The sequence below is a fragment of the Equus przewalskii genome, chromosome 28, assembly GCF_037783145.1.
Source record: "Equus przewalskii isolate Varuska chromosome 28, EquPr2, whole genome shotgun sequence".
Classification (NCBI taxonomy): Eukaryota; Metazoa; Chordata; class Mammalia; order Perissodactyla; family Equidae; genus Equus; species Equus przewalskii.
In genome coordinates, this window is record NC_091858.1 from 32,667,632 (window position 1) to 32,672,863 (window position 5,232).

Below are 5,232 nucleotides of genomic sequence, written 5' to 3' on the forward strand. Positions count from 1 at the left end.
GTATAAAATCATGTCGTTTGCAAATAGTGACAATTTCACTTCTTCTTTTCCAATTTGGATCCCTTTTCTTTCTTTTCCTTGCCCAATTGCTGTGTGTAGGACTTCCAATATGATGTTGAATAAGAGTGGTGATAGTGGGCATCCTTGTCTGCTTCCTGTTCTTGGAGGGATAGCGTTCAGTTTTTCTCCATTGAGAATGATATTAGCTGGGGATTTCTCATACATGGCCTTTATTATATTGTGGTATTTATCTTCTCTACCCATTTTATTTAGACTTTTTATCGTAAATGGATGCTGTATCTTGTCAAATGCTTTCTATGCATCTATTGAGATAATCATGTGATTTTTTTTCTTCATTTTGTTAATGTGGTATATCACGTTGATTGATTTGCAAATGTTGAACCATCCCTGCATCCCTGGAATAAATCCCACTTGATCATGAGATATGATACTTTTTAAGCATTGTTGTATTCGATTTGCTAGTATTTCGTTGAGGATTTTTGCATTGATGTTTATCAGTGATATCGGCCTGTAACTTTCCTTTTTTGTGTTGTCCTTGCCTGGTTTTGGTACCAGGGAAATGTTGACTTTGTAGAATGAGCTAGGAAGCTTCCTCTCCTCTTCAATTCTTTGGAAGAGTTTGAGAATAATAAGTAATTAAGTCTTCTTTGAATGTTTCGAGAATTCTCCAAGGAAGCCATCTGGTCCTGGACTTTTATTTTTGGGGAGGTTTTTGATTACTGTTTCGATCTTCTTACTGGTGCTTGGTCTATTCAAACTCTCTACTTCCTCTTGATTCAGTTTTGAACAGTTGTATGATTCTAAAAATGTATCTGTTTCTTCTACATTATCCAATATGTTGATGTATAACTTTTCATAGTATTATCTTACAGTCCTTTGTGTTCCTGAGATGTCCATTGTGATTTCTCCTCTTTCATTTCTGATTTTATTTATTTGAGCCTTCTCTCTTTTTTTCTTGGTGAGTCTAGCTAAAGGTTTGTCAATTTTGTTTATCTTTTCAAAGAACCAGTTCTTGTTTTCATTAATTTTTTCTTTTGTTTTTTTAGTCTCTATTTCATGTATTTCTCCTCTGATTTTTATTATTTTCTTCCTTCTGCTGATTTTGGGCTTTCTCCAGTTCCTTTAGGTGCACTGTTAGATTGTTTCTTTGGGATTTTCTTGTTTGTTGAGATAGGCCTGAACTGCTATAAACTTCCCTCTTAGAACTACTTTTGCTGTATTCCATAGATTTTGGCATGTCATATTTTCATTTTCTTTTGTCTCCAGGTATTTGTTCATTTCTCCTTTGATTTCTTCAGTGACTCAATCAATGTCCATAGCATTTTGTTTAATCTCTACATATTTGTGGCTTTTCTTCCTGTAGTTGATGTCTAATTTCATACCTTTGTGGTCAGAAAAGAGGGTTGGTATTATTTCTATCGTCTTAAATTTATTGAGATTTGTTTTATGGCCTAATATGTGATCAATCCTGGAGAATGTTCCATGAGCATTTGAAAAGAATGTGTATTCTGTGGTTTGGGTATGGAATGTTCTATATTTATCTCCAAAGTCCATCTGGTATAATGTGCCATTTAAAGCCAAAGTTTCCTTATTGATCTTCTGTTTGGATGATCTATTTATTGGTGTAAGTGGAGTGTTAAGCTCCCCTACTATTATAGTGTTACTGTCTATTTCTCCTTTTATGTCTGTTAATAATTGACTTATATAATTCCATACTTCCTATGTTGGATGCATAGATATTTACAAGACTTATATCCTCTTGTTGGATTTTTACCATTACCATTATGTACTGTCCTTCTTTGTTTCTTGATGCAGCTTTTGTTTTAAAGTCTATTTTGTCTGATATAAGTATTGCTACACTGCTTCCTTTTCTTTGCCCTTTCCATACAGTATCTTTTTTCATCCTTCACTTTCAGGTTGTGAGTGTATTTAGGTCTAAAGTTTGTCTCTTGTATGCAGCACACATATAGGTCTTGTATTTTTATCCAATCAGTCACGCTAAGCCTTTTGAGTGGAGCATTTAGTCCATCGACATTTAGAGTAACTCTTGAGAAATAGATATTGATATTTGATATTCAATATTTGATATTTTTTTCCTTGTGTTTTAGTAGTTCTTCTCTGTTCCTTTCTTCTCTTGCTCTTTTCTCTTGTGGTTTGATGGCTTTTTTTAGTAATGTGTTTCATTTCTTTCCTCTTACTTATCTGTTTATTTATTATAGGTTTCCGTATTCTGATTATCATAAGGTTCCTATATAATATCTATGTATATGGCGATCTATATTGTGTTGGTAGTCTCTTTAGCTTGACCTCTTTCTAAAAGCTCTACTCTTTTATTCCCCTCCTCTCACATTTTATGTTTTTGAAATCATATCTAATCTCTTATTTTATGTGTGTCTATCCATTACCCTCTTATCATGGAAATCAGTAATTTTAGTACTTTTGTCTTTTAAAGTTCATATTATTTTCATAAGTGGTAAATCTGCTAGCTTTACTGTATTTTTTTCCTTTACCAGTCATTTTATTGCCTGATTGTTTTTGTTGTTGTTAATTTTCCTATCCCTATTTATGGCCCTCTCATTCACACTGTAATAAGTCCCTTCAGAGTTTCTTGTAAAATTGGTTTCTTAGTGATACACTCATTTAATTTTTCCTTGTCTGGGAAACTCTTTATCTCTCCTTCCATTCTGAATGATAACCTTGTAGGATAGAGTATTCTTGGCTGTAGGGTTTTTCCTTTCAGCACTTTAAGTAAGTCATGCCACTCTCTTCTAGCCTGTAAGCTTTCAGCTGAGAAGTCTGCTGATAGCCTTATGGGCTTTCCTTTGTATGTCACTTGGTGCCTTTCTCTTGCCACTTTCAGAATTCTCTATCTTTAATTTTGGACATTTTAATTATAATATGTCATGGTGTGGGCCTCTGTGGATTTAACTTGTTTGGTGTTCTCTGTGCTTCCTGTACTTGGATGTCTGTTTCCTTCCTTATATTAGGAAAGTTTTCAGCTGTTATTTCTTCAAATAGATTCTCTATCCTTTTGTGTCTCTCTTCTTCTTCTGGGACACCCATAATGCAAATGTTAGTGTGCTTGATATTATCCCAGAGTTCCCTTAAACTCTTCTCATTCTTTTTAGTTGTTGTTAATTCTTTTTTCTTTTATCTGTTCAGCTTGAGTGATTTCTGCTAGTTTTTCACCCAGCTCACTGATCTGTTCTTTTCTATCATCCACTGTGCTACTGAGTCCTTCTGGTGAACTTTTCATTTGCAGTATTGTATTCTTCATTTCTGATTGGTTCTTTTTTTTATTTTCCAATTCCTTTTTGACATTCTCACTGTTTTCATCCAGTCTTCTCCCATGATCAGTGAGCATCCTTATGACTTTTTGTTTGAACCCTTTCTAGTAGATTGCTTATTTCTGTTTGATTTAGTACCTTTTCTACAGTTTTGCCCTGTTCCCTTACTTGGAAAGTATTCCTTTGACTCCTCATTATGCCTCTTTCTCTGTGCTTATATCTATGCATTAGGTGAGTCAGCTATGTCTCCTGATCTTGGAAGATTGGCCTTCTGTAAGAGATGTCTTTTCAGGACAGCAGTTGCTTCCCTCTCATAACCAGTCCCAATGTTCCAGGAGTGACCCCTCTGTGGGCCACGTGTGTCCTCCTCTGGAGCATGGTTACTCTTACTGCAGGTGCCCAGGGAGTCTAGGCTTTCCCGCTCTTGCTGGCTGTTTGTAAACCAGGTTGGGGGAGCCCCAGCACCATTGGCTACAAGGTCTAAGAGGATATCCATGTTGCAGTTTTCCTGTTAAATGAGTAGGCACCAAGTGTAGCTGATTGCTGGGCTCAGGAGCTTACAGTTTCCTCAAACCTCAGGCCTGCAAGGCTGTTGTCAGCTCTCTTAGGATGCAGCTGAGTGGGGCTGAACCCCAGACATGGGAACCCCAATTGTTTCAGGCTTTAGAAGGTGGGGCCATTCTCCTTTGTGGCTGTTCATTAAGTGCAGGTCTTCTGCCATTGTTAAACAGCACCCCTACAGGTCCACACACACCATCAACACAGCCCTTGTCTGTGCACATTTCCTGACCCCCTGGAGCATACCCATTCACCCCACTGCAGAAGCCCCCTCCTCTCTACCTAGGCCCCCCACAGTGCACATGGTCCTCACCCAGGCCCTGCCTTACAGAGGCAGACACATTTGCCAGCCAGGGTGAATTTTGAAGACTTTTTCTAATCAGGGTCTGCAAAGGAGTGTTTGGCAAAACTGTAGTACACGAAAGCACCTGAAGGAGGAGCCACAGCAATTGTGTTTTGCATAGTTCTGATTGGCATCTAAGAAGGGATCACTTTAAGTGACTTCATAACAAGGCAGAAGAATCTACTAAGAATCAAAAAACCAGTAAACACAAATCTCCTGAGATAAAGTAGCTTATGGAAAATATGACTTAACACAAGAACGCATTATTTTTTTAATTCCAAGTGATACATGCTAAATTAGTGCTGTCAAAGCAAATAATGAATAGTCACTGTATAAATCAAATTTGGGTGAGGTTATTATGAGCCAAGTTTGAAAACTATGGTCTGGGGCCTTCTAAGGAAGGAAGGGGACCAATGAAGTGAGGTATACAGAGTGGTTATATACAGTATTGGAACGAAGAGAGTACATCACATATGACAGGAATATCTCTTTTACTCCTGTCATGAGATGCTTAAGTGTCACAACAGGTCAGTGGTCAACAAGTCAGCAGTCACAAGATGAGCACAGCAGGTTGGTAATTAACTCTTAGTTCCCAGGAAAAGATGCTTGTCCTTCAAGAAATACTGATAAAGAAGAAAGTTACATCTTTAAGGGCACCATTCTTCTCTTTGGGACATAATAAATGTTTCAAGCAGACATACAATGCCTACTCAACAGGCCACCTCAGGCCCCTTTGAAAACATAGTCAGGCAGGGTTAGTTTTAAACCAAATGGCTTCCTCATATACTCTGATATATCCTATTGATTTTGATTTATTCATCATTATCCCTCTTTTGATCAGCAATCCTTCAATAGAAAGCACTGATGATCAAAATATTTCCCCTCAGCAGCAAGGTGGTTGCTGCCTGCCCTGGGTGCATCATGTCCCTTGGTGCCAGGCTTTTATCTCATTGACTTGCCCAGTTATCCACACTTGGGGGAATAGTCAGATAAGTATAGGTGTATATATTAACAGAGGAAACA